At 43.4% G+C, this 14,737-nt stretch overlaps 1 long non-coding RNA gene across 1 annotated transcript; it reads left to right on the top strand.

Moving 5' to 3' along the window:
- The first annotated feature begins 302 nt into the window (after positions 1-302).
- Positions 303-12,378, top strand: LOC140213605 (uncharacterized). The gene is made up of 2 exons (XR_011890512.1): positions 303-756; positions 12,009-12,378. It is a non-coding gene; the product is annotated as an uncharacterized lncRNA (long non-coding RNA).
- Positions 12,379-14,737: the final 2,359 nt, after the last annotated feature.

Here is a 14,737-nt window from a genome sequence, read left to right as displayed (position 1 = left end):
CACTCAAGCAAACCCTCGGCGAGAAAGTCCGTGAAACAGGGCGAACGAAAGAGTCTGCCCGATGGACCAGCGGAAAAGGAGCCAGAAGCAAAGTGGCAGAATCTTAGGCACCGACGTTTGTACACGTGAGAGTATCGAAGGCATCTCGGCTCTGGAGGATGTTGTCGATAGGCCGCTGGTTCCAGGGGCGGACGCGGAGTTCCGCCGCCAGCGAGGAAAACTGATTCGCACTCTTGCACACCTATTGCACCACGCCAGACCTATGCGAGCATCCCGCGACGCGAATGAGCAGTGGCAGTCTCGGGAGAGAGTGAAAACGCTGGTCGCGGGGCAGTGAGGAAAACCTCGTGTGCCGGAGAGGAGTCAGTGTGTGAAATCTGATGAGGTCTGTGGAAGGGGTCACCCTTCTTTGCGAAGCGAGGGTTTAGAAAATGCACCGCGACCATGCACCGCATCGGAGCGCGCTGAGCGGAGGGCAGAGTGTCGGCGACATTGTCTGAGCCGCGCTTAGCGGGCGGTGTCAAGGTTTGTGCCAACGAAGGGCAGGTACTGGGCTGCTTTGTGCGAGCATAGCCCAACTGCGACCAACCCACTGTCCTGATTTGAATTCCGTTCTGGGCACCTCATGTTTCCCCGTTAGCCGCTGTTCGGAGCCATATCTGCTGTTTCTGAACAACTAGATCACCTATTGTGCAACCAGTCGTCCCTGCGAGAGGAGATACCAAGAGGTCTTCGAAGCAAAAACATAACGTCCCGGTAAGTTTTGAGGTTTGCCCTTTCTTTTCTGTGACGTGATTAGCGTCCAACCTGTAGCGGACAGATTCTTTTACATTGTGAGAATCGGGCTGTACTTTTACGACAGTATAAGTAAGTTTGGTAGGACTACGTAGGCACAATGTGAGTTTCCTTTAGGTATGCCTTTCTTGGTCACCGCGAAGTATGTATGTATCCCTGCATGCCTTTAAATATGTCCATGTATTTGTCATGCAAACGTAACGAAGTAATTCTGACTGACGTTGACTCTGCTGATAACTTATCAGTGATTAAAAGGAGATTGCGCAACTTCGGCGACAAACTCTGGGCCGTCCAGCCAGCAGTCCAGCGAGGCGGTGGCGGGGCAACAACTTGACGGCCCTACGTGCGCTACCTGAGGCCCCGTCGGCGAAAGCTCTGCAGGACTATAAATAAGGTTGCTACCAACGAAATTGAAGAAGGGATTGAAAATTTCGATGAGAAATTCGAACCGTTTTTATATATTTGCCGATCATCTTGCAGTGCTGACTGATTGTGGAACCTTTAACGACATGGTCGTATATCTTACAAAATGGTTAGTCCCAAAACGCAGCAAAACGCAAGGAATAGCCCTTCCGCATAATGATGCAGCGCCAGATTTTACTTGACTCACGAAAGGTTTCATGTCGATGAAACAGATTACTGAATACGATGTCTTGAATTATCTGCCTTTTATTAAAAAGCAAACCCAGAGCAGGTGAATTCCCTCATACATTTTTGTGCTTTCACGCTGAATGAGTCTTAAGCTATCTAGCCGTTATATTGTAATCGCCCATCTACAGTGGTTGTTTTTTTCCTTCTCATGAAAGGAACAAAGTTTTATCTTTACACAAATGCGACCCTGCTTTTAGCGGTTAGCAATTATCGAGCCAACTGTTCGATAATAGAACGCTCCAAGTTACTCGTATTTATTGTCTCGAAACACTTGCTGCGTTCATTCAAGACCAGTTGCTGTAGCACGGCGATAACAAGAACTCATTTTTAACGGCTTGACTAGGGGATTAGGCACAGCGACTTAGATATTAAAGCTTCTTGACAGTTCTCACTCAGTAAACATTCGCGGTCAAACTGATATTTTTCAGAGGGACTGGCAAAATTGGTTAAAATAAAACAAAAAGTGCACATTACCTATTGCATTATTTGCAGGAGAAACGCATACGTAACGCAGTTACACACATTGCAAATCTTGCAGAGCCAGGTTATTAAGATATGTAGATTTAGTCCATACAACTTCAATGCCTCGTATCTATTACAAACCGCATTCTTTTATTTATTTATTTTACAATACTGCCGCTCTCAGCCGAGAGCCTAGCAGATGGGTATGAACAATTTCTTTTCCGTACATAAATACACGTGCGAGCTACACAAAGAATCAAAAAGCAACGATATTCAACAAAATAATGAGAATAAGGTATACAATAGAACACTAAACAACGCAGAATAAAATGAACAACAACCGGGGCACATCATAGACAAAGCAAAAACGTGAAATATTTGGGCACAAACAAGTGCATACAATTTTTTTCTTCTAAGTACTGTCAGTTTAACATAAAGAGAATAGGGAACAAACATTAGAAGTCGTTAGTAATCTCTTCTGATGAGCTCCAGCTGTGAAACGAACAGGGATAAAGAGTTTGTCGCTGTTAATGACGAGTTAAGTTCATCCCATTCTCTGATTACCTGAGTAAAGAATGAGTACCTGAATGCGTCATTAGAAAAGGAATACTCGGTTAGCATATGCTCGTGTTGATGCCGTGTTATTCTAGATTGCGAATATGAAATGTAGTGGGTGATATCAATTCTATACTGACAGTTCAGAATTCGAAACAGGAATTTTAGTCGACCTTGTTTTGCTCTCGTCGATAATGTGTTGAGGCCTGAGGAAGCTAAGAGACGCGAAGGTGTGTCCGTAGAACGAAATTCGCTATGAATGAACCTTGCGGCTTTTCTTTGTACGGCTTCAAGTTTAGCTATGTTAGTTGCTGTGTAACGAAACCAAATTGTGGCGGCAAGTCGGCATGCTCATTATTATAACCATGCTTAACAATTTGGTAAGACGATTCAATAGCACAAGATACTATTACCTTATACGACAGTGTCCTCTGGTAAAATCAGTTTGCCGGGTTCATATTAAATAGGAACTTCGTTGCACCCAAAGCATATACTAATTATGGCAAGCAGAATCTCCATTTCTCACCCGTAGCTTTTTGTAACGTTCTACGACTGGATATAAAGCATGTAAGGCGCATAAATTTAAGAAACTTGAATGTATTCTGTCCTCTGCAGATGCTAAGTTAACTTGTAATTCATAAATATTATTCCATGGGCCAATTCATTTCCCTTGCATCGCGTTAGCATATAGCTGCTGTTTGATGTGGTTATTATTCATATGTATTTAATTTTTCCCGGTAATTTAAGTATGTCATATGTTATATATACTCCTAGGTTATGTAAGTGTTTAGCAAGGTTATGTAATGGCACGCATTTACATGTTTATTATTCATGCATTTCCCTAATTACGCTATGTACGCTATACAAGGATTGCTTACAAGCTTACTTTAAAGCGTTAGGCGCAGTCAAAATGAAATAGTATTGGCAGGACTTGGCCTCACTTATTAGAAGTAATCGTAAAAAGTTCTTGCAAATAATTTATCCCTTTAATAAGTCTGCTAATCGCATTACAGCACACGATGCTAAACAAACTCCGCTTTCTGATGATGATTCTGTGGTTGCTTTCAATGCATATTTCGCGCTTGTTCTTATGCAGAAAGGTTGTTCCAATGTGCCATTTGTTCCTGGACAACCTTTCCCTTTCATGGCTTCAATCAGCATCACTGCCGAAGCTATCACGAACCTCATCACGAATTTTAAAGGATTCTACTTCACCTGGCATTGATCCCATCAACTCTAAAATACTGGAGAATATTACTGATATTTCCCTTTTTGTGTCTCCTCTTTGACCAGTTTTTATCATCAGGTGAGCTGCCCAAGGACTGAAAGATTGGCAAGGTAGTTCCCCTATTTAAATACGGTGACAAGCACTCGCCTTGTAATTATCGACCCATTTCACTAACATGCATATGCTGCAAATTACTTGAAAATATTATAGCTTCTCAGATCTACGGTCACCTTGAATAAATAACGTTTATTTCTCTAATCAGCATGGCTTCAGAACAGGATACTCATGTGACACACAGTTATTTGAATTCACGACTGACCTTGACTTTAACAGGAACGCTAACAATCCAACCGATTGACTCTTTCTTAATTCAACTAAGGCGTTCGATAATGTACCTCATTGCCGTTTGATTTCCCAATTGTGTGCCCTTTGTATTGATATATTAACACTGTCTTGGCTATGTAACTTCTTGTCTTCGTGTCAGCAATTTACAGTGATCAACAACATTTCCTCTAGGCTTTGCGACGTCACGTCCGGTGTCCCCCAAGGCAGTGTGCTAGGTCCCATCACTCTTTTTAATATACATCGGCGACTTGCCCGCTAACCTTTCATCCTCAGTTAGGTTGTTCGCTGACGACTGTGTCATCTACCACAATATTAAATATTTCGATGATTATTCTGCTCTCCAAGATGACCTTGAATTAAACTATAGATTGTGCGCAATTTGGCAGATGTCCCTTATCGTCTCTAAATGCAAGCTAATCTCGTTTAGTCGAAAGTACCCTAACTCAGAGTCTCACTATTCGATTAATAATACTGTAGATTCAATTGCCCCATCGTACAAATATCTCGGCGTTTATGTTTCATCGGACTTATCTTGGACAATGTATGTAGCAGCTGTCACATCCAAAGCTTCTCAATCTCTCGGCTACTTGCGTAGAAACTTGCGGAACGCGCCTTCTAATGTACGAAAACTAGCATATCTTAGTTATGTTCACCCACAACTAGAATACGCTTCATCTACATGGTCACCATATCAACATTATCTAATCTGCATGCTGGAAGCCCTTCTGAAAAGGGCAGTCAAATTCATCTCTGGCAACTACGACTATCATTCGAGCATTAGCCCAATAAAACAAGACCTTGCATTTCAGTCATTCGAAGATCGCCACGTCATCACGTCATTGCTCTTTTATGTCTGTTTCACAGGTACATTTATAATAATAACTTTCACTATTTGCCGCTTCATGCTCCTGTGCGCACATCTCGACGCCTTCACAACGTACTTTGTTTCATGCGCATCCATGGCCAAACTCCGGCATTTAACTCATCGCATTTAATCAACGGTCGTCTGGATCACATTGCATCCATCTCTAATCGTCAAGCATTCCGTCGTAATCTGAATTCGTTGTGCGTTATTATTGTATAACGATGTTGCATATCTTATTTTGTTATAGCGCAAGCTTGACAAGGACAACAGAAGGCACATCTGACACACAGATGTGCTGATGTTGTGTGTCAGATGTGCCTTCTGTTGTCCTTGTCAAGCTTGCGCTATAACAAAATAAGATATGCCGTACCAACAAGCCCCTATTGCTATCCTCAAGGATGTTGCACTTTGCTATTTTTCTGTCATGTAATTACCGTTGCCCCCTTACTCAATGCTCTTCAATGGGCCTCTAAAGAGTTGTGAAGAAATAAATAAATAAGTAAATAAATAAATATGTACATAAATTAATAAATTTTATCTTTTCTTGCTAACGGATTGTTACAGCTGTTGCATTCCTTTTTTATGTTTAGTTTGGAAACCAGGTCCCATTGCAGTCCTTGACTTCGGGACCTCCTCCTGCATATAAATATTCTGTCAATCTTCGTTATTGTCACAAAAAACTGATTGTGATTCTGAAGTTATTCCTTATTAGGGTGCTAGCAAAATTGACTCCGCTTTCAGATATTCATCGGTTGCAAAGCAGTCCACTTTTATTGTAAAGGTAAACAGCAGTTCGAACTAAAACAGCGGAAAACGATTTATTGTGCTGCGCCCTCTGGTGTACCTATGAATGTGCTTTTGGATCCCTTTTGCGTTTGATTTTTTTAGTACAATTTATTTAAACGTTTATGACTTTTTGTAGGTGATCATGCAATATGTAAGAAACTAGACTTTTCAGATGGCTATATGAAAATAACTTCATCATCATCATCATGAGCCTATCTTATTGCCACTGCAGGCCGAAGGCCTCTGCCTACGATCTCCAATTACCCTGTCCTGCGCCAACCGATTCCAACTAGCACCCGCGAATTTTCTAATTTCATTGCATTACCTAGTCTTCTGCCGTCCTCTACTGCGCTTCCCTTCTCTTGGTACCAATCTTGTAACCCTAATGGTCCAACGGTTATCTTACCTGCCCATTATATGACCTACCCAGCTCCATTTTTTCTCTTAATGTCAATTAGATTATCGGCTACACCCGTTTGCTCTCTGATCCAAACCGCTTCCTTGTTGTCTCCGAACGTTATGCCTAGTATTTTTCGTTCCATCGCTCTTTATTCAGCCCATAACTTGTTCTCAAGCTTCTTTGTCAGTCTCCAAGTCTCTGCCCCATATGTCAGTACCGGTAAAATGCACTGATTATACACGTTCCTTTTCAAGGATAATGGTAATCTTCCAGTCAGGAGCTGACAACGCCTGCAGTATGCGATCCAGGATCCAGCCCATTTTTATTCTTCTAGGAATTTACTTCTCGTGATCAGGGTTCCCTGTGAAGAATTGACCTAGGTGAACGTACTCCTTCACAGACTCTAGAGGCTGACTGGCGATCGTTAAATCTTGTCTCCTTGCCCTGTTATTCGTTATCTCTGTGTTCTGCATATTAATCTTCAACCCCACCTTTACACTCTCTCTGTTAACGTCCTCAATCATTTGTTGTAACTCGTCTGCAGTGTAGCTGAAGAAAACAATGTCATCGTCAAGGCGAAGGTTGCTGATATATTCGCCGTCGATTCTTACTCCTAAGCCTTCCCAGTTTAATAGCTTGAATACTTCTTCCAAGCAAGCAGTAAATAGCATTGGACAGGTTGTGTCTCCCTGTCTGACACCTATCTTTATAGGTATCTTCCTACTTTTCTTGCGTAGAATTAAGGTCGCTGTGGGATCTTTGTAGATATTTTCCAAGATATTTACGTAAGTGGTCTGCACTCCTTCATTACGTAATGCCTCTATGACTGCTGGTATCTCTACTGAATCAAATGCCTTTTCGTATTCTATGAAACCCATATAGAGAGGCTGATTGTACACTGCGGATTTCTCGATTATCTGATTGATGACACGGATGTGATCTATTGCAGAGTATCCCTTCCTGAAACCTGCCTGTTCCCTTGGTTGACTAAAGTCCAATGTTGCCCTTATTCTACTGGAGATTATCTTTGTGAATATTTTCTATGATACTGGGAGTAAGCTAATGACCCTATAACCTTTCAATTTTTTAACGACTGCCTTTTCGTGGATTAGTAAAATGTTTGCATTCTTCCAGTTTTCTGATACCGTTGCAGTCGACAGACACTTGGTATATAAAGCCGCCAGTTTTCCAAGCATTATGTCTCTTCTATCTTTGATTGAATCGATTGTTATTCCATCTTCTCCTGCCACTCTTCCCCATTTCATGTCTTGCAAGGCCTTTCTCACCTCATCGCTAGTTACAGGATAAGTTTCTGTATCCTGTTCATTACTGTTTCGAATGGATTTATCCCGAGTCCTATGGGTACTGTACAGGTCAGTATAGGATTCTTCTGCTGCTTTTACTATACCTTCGATATTGCTGATGATATTACCCTGCTTATATTTCACTGCATACATCTCGGTTTGTCCTATGCGAAGTTTCCTACTCATTGATTTCAGGCTGTGACCATTTCTTATGGCTTATTCAGTGTTTGTCACGCTATAATTTCGTATATCACTTATTTTCGCTTTGTTGATCAGTTTTGACCGTTCCGCGAATTCTATATTATCTTTTGAGTTGGACACTTTCATTCTTTGTCGTTTCTTTATTAGGTCCTTTGTTACTTGAGAGAGATTGCCCACTGGTTGCCTTGATGCCTTGCATCCCACTTCAATTGCTACCTTCGAAGCCAGCCTAGTTATTGTTTCATTCATTACCTCTATATGATCTTCATTTCTCTGTTCTAAGGCTGTATATTTGTTTGCAAGCACCAGCCTGAATTTTTCTGCTTTTAGCCTTACGGCCTCTAGGTTGACCTGTTCCTTCTTTACCAAATTTACTCTTCCTCTCTTCAAATTGAGGTGAATCCTAGCCATCACTAACCTATGATCACTGCACCTTCATCCTACCCATCACTTCTACATCCTGCACCATGTTGGGATCGGCAGAAAGTACGGAATCAATTTCGTTTCTTGTTTCACCATTAGGGCTTTTCAAGGTCCGCTTTCTGTTGCTAGGCTTCCTGAACAAAGTGTTCATTATTCGCAGCTTATACCTCTCTGCGAATTCTACCAGCATTTCTCCTATAGCGTTCCTGGAATCGATGACATAGTTGCCATTTGCTTGTTCACCAGCCGGCCTTTTCCCCACTTTTGCATTGAAGTTGCCCATTACTACAGTTTACTGAGTCACACTTTTCTAATCGCTAATTCAACATCATCGTGGCTGGATGTTGGAGCGTAGACTTGTACTACCTTTAGTCTATACCTCTTATAAAGTTTGATTACGACTACTGCTACCCTCTCATTAATGCTGTAGAATTCGTCAATGTTGCCCGCTATGTCCTTATTGGTTAGGAATCCTACCCCGTATTGCTTCTTATCTGGGAGACCTCTATAGCAGAGAGCATGGCCGTTAGTCAGCATTGTATAAGCTTCACCAGTTTTTTAAATCTCGCTAACGGCAATGATATCCCGAACAATATCTGATAGTTCCTCAAAGAGTCCTGCTAAGCTAAGTTCTAATATACCAAAAAGCCGGCGGATCCCACGTCCTGTGGGAATCGATGTCATGCGAAGCAATGTGTGGGGAGCCTACCAAGTTAATGAAACGACCATGAGAGCACCAAGACATAGGCGGCTGTTTCATGACCTACATGACTCAATGTCACGATATTCATGTCAGGCATGACCAATCGTTTATTTTCGTCATACGCTCTTGTCATACTATGCCAATTTTGCTACACACCTAGTTAACGAAACGACCATGAGAGCACCAACACGTAGGCCGTCAGACAGATTGACTGATACTGTCAAAGTGGCATATGTTCACCAAGAAATGCTTAGCATTTAAAAGTAAAGGTACAGTCTTGGTCAAAATACTTGAACCCGCTGTTAACGGCCTGGGAGCAGCTGCGCCCCGCTATCGCGGCGCTGCCACCGTCGACGCGCGCCGCTGCTCGCTCGAGCCGAGACTAAAGAGGGCGAGGGAAGCATGTCTCTCACTCTCCAGCATCCTTTCATAACAGTGCTCGTGAAAAACTAATGCGGCAAGCGCGGCGCGAACGCGACAGTGGCGAAGCGGAAGCTACCGGACCGGCTATCATACAGTTTGCAGCGTGTTCTGGATGAGCGGGCGGGGGTCTCTTGCGACCGCTGTCAAATACGATACGCTCAAATTTCGCAACTGCGAGTATCGTAATCATCAGTTAATGTTTTCCGGAACCAAATTAAAGGAACTACGTTATGAATAGCCCTGCGCATGCTCGAACACGGGCACTTTGCGAGGATCGTAGCTACGATCTGACTTCAGCAGCTGAATGATATAATAAATAATTTGTCACAATGGCATCTCGTATTTGTAATCATGAATGTCACAAGTAGCCAATTAATCAAGAAAGCATAAGATTCAGGGTGGCCCCTGCATCTCGACGAAATCATAGGGGCGAGCATGCCTTCAAGGCATTGAGTGTGGCTTGGTCTGTGTTTGCCCCGAACAACCGCAGCTGGCCTATGTGTTTGACTGTAAACTAGCCATGGTCTCTGGTTGAAAGGACGCTACGTATAACCCATTTTTTAAAAACTGCCTGTGAAGCCCCTTCTCGTAGAGACTAACGATAGCTCAGTAAACTATATCCAAAATACTTCTTCCAGTGAACCCGTGACAGCGACAGCACCGCCGGTGTGACGCCTTCACTGTGCGGGAATCCAATAATGTCGTGGCCCTGGTCTACATTACGCGATTCAAACGCGTGATGACCAGTGCAAGCGGGATGAACTTACGTATGCATGAAAGTGGGCCCTAACGGCAATGAGGCAGTGTGCACGAAGATATAAAAAAATGCGAGGTAGTGGGCAGTTTCCAAAAACTCATTCGGCTACTCAGGCAGGGCAAACGTCTTTTAGTGCCGAAAGGTTTTCATAATCTCACTGTGGGTTTAATTAAAGAACTTCAATGCGAAACGCACTCGTGTGGTCGTTGCTTGGTGGAGAAGTGCGGTCAATGTATTTGAAATATTGTAACGGTGGTTACCGACCCTTTCTGAAGGGAGCCTTTGTAGTCGAAATTAGTGCTTCTGGTCTTTTCTCAACTAACAATGACGGAATCGCCCGCATATTACAATAAAACCTGGAACAACGCTAGACAGCACTGAGAGATGTCAGTTTACATTTTATTTTTTGTGTTCATCGCACTTAGAAACACATTCAAAATGTTTACCTAAAAGCATAATGTGAAGGCTCTCGCCTTTGAATGTGTAGGATAAAAATTGGCAGTGGCTTTGCTCAGCTATGCCAGGATATACGCAACGAAAGCTAAGGCATCGCATGGTTAGCCTTGGCTAATCTTGATTGCAAGTCCAGGTTAGTCTGGTTGTCTATCTATGTTGCGGCGTTTAGTCAGTCGTTCGGCACGCTGTTCGTCTGTTTCCTGGGCAATTCGTTTCCTCTTCATCTCGTTCCGATGTCGATTCCTGGTCTCCTCCTACTTATCAGAATTGTCGCCGTCCATACTGCCGCATCAACTGTGGTTGCGGCGCACGCGAGCTCTCCTTTTCAATCCTCCGACATGTTATCATGCATGCGACGCAGCTGGCGAAGCGAGCGGAGGCGAACGCAACGACGAGTAACGTGGTGTGACGCCATGAGCCTCCTCGGAGCACGGCCACGGCGAAATCGCAAGTTCGCAGCCAGTAAAGCTTTCGCTGTAAAATTGTAATAGGTAATTTCGATGATTAGGACAATTTTTATAGTATAATGCCCTGCATGGAAGCCGGGCAGTTTTGGCCAGGCGAGCGCACTTGCTCGCACGAAGCGCCGTACCACGGCGGCCGCAAGACGACCCCGCAGCTGGCAGAACGAACGGCGCACTAGTTTTTCTCGAGCGCTGTTGTCAAAGAATGCTTGAGAACATGGAGTGCTTGAGAATAAGAGACATGCTTTCCCTCGCCCTCTTTATCCTCGGCGCAAGCGAACAGCGGCCCGCGCTGGCGTCGGCAGCGCCGCCATAGCGGTGCGCAGCCGCTCCCCCTGCCGTTCCCAGCGGGTTCAAGTTTTTTTTTTACCAAGACTGTACATTTATCATTCTTCTTATTGCATGAATAGCCATGAAATTATAAGAGGTAATAGGCGTCAGTATTTGGGTTCTGTACTTAGTATGGGATTAGAGTGAGTGCCAGCACAGAAATTCTCTCTAAAGCTAACAAATTCTTGTCGGGTGACGGAATAACGCTCGTTTTAGAGTGAAGCTTTGATTTATAAAGCTTCCGTAAGACCTGTTATTCAACATGCAACTATTGTATGGGACTCCTACCCGAAGACCAGCAGCTTAACAATTGAGAAGTTTGGAAACTTGCACCAAATTTAAATAAATGTTGCCAGTGACCTCCCGAACCGTGTAAATTCGCACAACTTGCAGCGCTGCTGAAAGGGAGTGCTTATGAGAAACGAAGCTTCCTTTTTCTAGCGCCACACAGTCAGGCAATAATTTGGGATTGTATCTTTAAATGAGAAGTAATCATTAGTACGGAAATTTCCATAGTGCGTAATCGCCTCAACAGAGCGAACTGCGTGCTTTGGATTCACCCTGTCTCCGATAGCCAATAAATGCCGTAATTTACTCGATTTTTTATCAGTCTTCAAATTATTAGAGTTCTCCATTTTTAGACTTACTCCACCCCTGTCCAATGACTGCGAAGTCACTTCCAAATGAGACACACGACCAGATTTACTTTTTTATAGTTAGTGAGCTTGTCCTTCGAGATTGGCCAGATATTTTTTGTACAAGTGACGTGGCAAACGTCTAGTAAATCGAAATATCAATGTCCCAGCTATTTCGTTTTAATAATCTTCAATTGCACTCCACGTGTTACTCTTTTTTTGCAGGCAAAGTAATCCTTTTTCACGAGCTTATGCAGCAAGGCCAATGGTGAAAAAGGAACGACAACTTCAAAGGCAAGTTTTGATACTCAGTGAAGCGCGGCGTACTGCAAACACTTTGCGCGTGCTTGCCTGAATGATATCATCGTAGCAATAACTCAGCCAAGCGGCGTTACAAGGTGATCACACTACAAGAGCTCTACGCAGTCAAGTCTTGCACTGTACTTGTTTTGTTGCTGCAAGCATATGCCGCAAGGTATATGTAAACTGGTAGCGAAGCTCCCATATATGCTCACACGTCAAGAAAATGGTGGGTCGTTGCAGCAGTCGCCATCTACGTATCGGGGGGAGAACTAACAGCAAGCAAAAAATTAAATAAAGACGCTACAACCGGAGATGGCAGCGACGTCAAGATCTTATGCTGCTTGGTGCGGATGTTGGGATTTCTTCAGCGTCGCGCATTTCCAGCGCTATGCCAGCAGTTATTTTTTCTTTTGAGGCTGAGGCGAGCTTGCGGCTCACGTCATCTGAAGCGCCAGTGTGCCATTAAATGACAGGAATGGCGTCACTCTTACTGTGAACATAATCCGGCTGTTACTAGAAATAAATGACAGTGCCACAGAGGTTTTAAAAGCAAGTTCATTTTTATTCGTCTAGAATAATGCAACCAATTGACCAAACAAAACATGTTTCAATGGGTGAAAAGTACTATGGCCAGCACACAGTTGTAATGTATAGCAACATATGCGAAACCTTTTCACAGAATCATTCGCAATTCTGTGCAACACCATGTGTTCATATCCAACAGTTATCAGACAAGAAAGCGTTTCCCCACATTATCATTTAGAAAACATTCGACTTACTAATTTTGCTGCCCTTCGGACACTCAGAGGCTTTGTTACGGAGAGTGGACGAACATAGCGCGACGTTTCTTCGCAGAACATTCCGCATTTGTCGTCGACGAGAAACAGCGCCTCGGATGCCGCAGCGTGAACTTGTACTCTAGCAAAATGCTGCGCTCCCACCTTTCGCCAATGGATACCGTGCGCTAGGTCACGAAAAATTTCAAGTGAAGCGCACGCCACACTTCGAACAAACACGCAAGGAAATAAAGAAAAACTGGGATGAAACCGCCGCTTTCAAGAGAATAACGCCATTCCGCACGACATAAGAGCTGGTTTGCACAGTTTTGCCAAGTCTTGCGCCAGGATCACTGGTTGGTAGGAATCACCAAGAATGAACTCACAAATTGTGAAATTGAGAGTTAACATTTGTTGTTTTATTGCAACAAAAATATTTGAAACTGAGCATTTACTTGTATTACAGTATACTAATTAAAAATATTCGAACATTTTTTTTTCAGATGCGTTTTTTAATTTCAGTCTTTGTCACCCCTCACCAAGTCGCGCTTCAATCTTGCACCACTGACTGATATCGCTGGCGATAAGTTCTGCTACGTTTTTCGCTCCAAGCTTCGTGACCTATCTAGACGGACCTTGTATGTTGTCAAAACACAACCAGCCCCTTCTTTCATGTCTGTCTGAAAGAAGCAAGCGTTAACTTTGTTGCGTGTTTTTCTTCGAAGGTGTCCATGCATTATTCGGGAGGTTGTTACATGTGGCAGCTAATTAAAGCAGATCTCACATTTAGACAAACAATTATGGCTACCCCGTAATCGAGAGTAGATGTAAGCATGAAATGGCTACCACCGGCAAAGCAGATTGGCTAGGGATGATAGTAGCCATAGTCTTAAAATGGGCATAGTGCACGTTCGCAACGGCACACCACAGCACACGAACTTGTTTTGAACTCAACCTCATTGCTACTGTAGTCTCGGCCAAACAGCAATCCGCAGCACGCCGGACGTTGGCAGATTGGCCACGCAGCGTGGCGTCATCTCTCGAAGGAGGAGGCGCAAAATCCTCGCCGCGTAACTCACGTACCGCTCGCGTTCAACAAGCGACCCTGTCTCAGCGCCAAAAGATGACAATCAAGTCTAGGGTGCCCTGTATCTGCCTTTTGAACGTCGCTATTGGAAATCACAAATAAAACTTCAGCTTGAGTGATGTTGTGAAGAAACATTAGGAAGGACTTGTAAGCAATATTTTTTGTAACTTCTTTGGGCAGTAACTAGCACATCTAATGCGTTCCTGTACAACAGGTTGGGGGCCAGAGACCGAATTTTCGATATTTTGACTGGTTGCCCGGATGATCTCGGTTTCTTCTCGCAACTTTCTTGGTTGTTCTCGTTTGAGCACCCGGACAACGGCTCAGTCTTTTGGCTCAAGGTGACTTGACGGTCGCCGATAATGGGATCTAAAATATTTTCATGCTTAAAATGTGGCACATTGGACGGTAGTTGACCTCTACGCAATGCGAGGCATTCATAATTTGTAGAGAATGGTTGTAATAAATATGTAACCGTTGTGTGCTGCAGCGCCTATATTTATAAATGAGACGAAATGTTTGTAATACCAATGATATAAGATTTAAAGCAAACTAAAAGCCAATGCACCCGTCCTAGTCGCCCCAGTGACACATGCCCAGTTGCCCCGAGGCACACAATTTTAGACGTCATTATTAACAGGATCGGTCCACGAAATCCAGGAAATAGGCGCACGCACAAAAAAAGTGTCTGAATTTGGAGAAGAATGTCCATATTATAAAGAAGTTACGCAGATCCAACGCACATTTCGGAAAACATATATGAAGCGCAGCTTTTCTTAAGCGGTTAA

The sequence above is a fragment of the Dermacentor andersoni genome, chromosome 10 (genome assembly GCF_023375885.2).
Source record: "Dermacentor andersoni chromosome 10, qqDerAnde1_hic_scaffold, whole genome shotgun sequence".
NCBI classification, from domain to species: Eukaryota; Metazoa; Arthropoda; class Arachnida; order Ixodida; family Ixodidae; genus Dermacentor; species Dermacentor andersoni.
This window is presented reverse-complemented; position numbering and strand designations above follow the sequence as displayed.